Genomic DNA, 1,402 nt, shown 5'->3' with positions numbered 1-1,402 from the left:
TTATCCTTCGTGTTCTTCTTCACCTTTAGATCTTAGGATTTGTAACTCTCTTCAAAACTCAATTCAAGTATCCTCTCTTTTCTAAGGTTTTCCTGATCCTTCTTCCCAAATCCTAGTTATTAGTGGTCTTTCCCCGCTTTGAAATAAATTTGTATATACTTTGAATTTATTTTACTGTGTCCTATTATATTCTCCCACGTTCCTTGAGAGTAGGGAATTTCTTTTTTATCTTTGTGTCCCTAGTATCTAACACAATAGCTTTCATATAATAGATTCTAAATATTAATTGGGGGGGGGTAACGTAAATTTTGTATTAAGGCCATACTCTATACTTTCAAGTATCCTAATTACACAAAAGAATTAATGTAACTTTCCAAGCATCTAACTTGTACCCAGGAAATAATTAATTTATGCATAGTACCTATGGTTTAAGGGTGGCCTTTGTTATGTGGATGGTGAATCAAATTTCTTTGAGTTTTAATGGAGAATTATCTAATCATTTAGAGCTTATTCTAATTCATTATCGGGTATAGCTGTACATTCAACTCAACAATAATGATTATATCTTTAATAAATCAACCAACATTTTTAAGCCCTTTCCATATTCAGAATACTAGTAGATCACTGAGGAAGGACAGAAAGTTTATAGCATATATGGCCTCTCCTCTCATCAAAGGTTATAGTCTAATGTGGAGATGTGGGTTTTGTTAGCCTGATGGCTCTACCATAAAATGTTTTTTTCTAAGATGCTACAGAACTGATTTCTCAATCTTTATTTAATGTATTAGTACAATGGAAAGATCACTGAATTTGAGAACATAGAGACTAGGTCCAAGTTCTGCCTCTTATTGCCTAGGTGACTTTACCTTTATAAGTTTCTGTTTCTTTATCTGAAAAATGAAGGCTACATAATACCTAAAATCCCTTCCTGTTCTAAATTTTGGAAACAGCCTATAGCTCACTATGGTCACTCTCACAGTTTCTCTGAGCTTGTTTCTCTCCTCTCATTACTCTTACCAGAAGGTTGTTGCAGAAAGAATATTGGATTTGGAGTTAGAACTCCTGGGTTCAAACCTGGCTTCTCTTATTTATTATTTCTATTATCTTGGCCAAATTGCTTCTACTCTCAGGATCTGTTTCTTTATCTTTATTATCTGGAGGATAATGTATATTGAAGAGATAATTCCTTCCAGTTCTAAGTCCTATAAAAATCAATCAATATATTGGGTCTGAATTGAAGCTATGACTATATGAGGCCATATCATAGCATAGTCTCTTTTGGTCTTTCCATCTGGTATGAATTGTCATAGATGATTTGATATCTAGACCAATTGTGGAAACCATCCAAAATTATTAAGTCAATTGTGTCAATTTTTTGTATAAAAAGACCAAGCATATTAGA

The sequence above is a fragment of the Sarcophilus harrisii genome, chromosome 1, assembly GCF_902635505.1.
Source record: "Sarcophilus harrisii chromosome 1, mSarHar1.11, whole genome shotgun sequence".
NCBI lineage: Eukaryota > Metazoa > Chordata > Mammalia > Dasyuromorphia > Dasyuridae > Sarcophilus > Sarcophilus harrisii.
The sequence above is the reverse complement of the archived record's forward strand: the minus strand, read 5'-3'. Positions refer to the sequence as shown.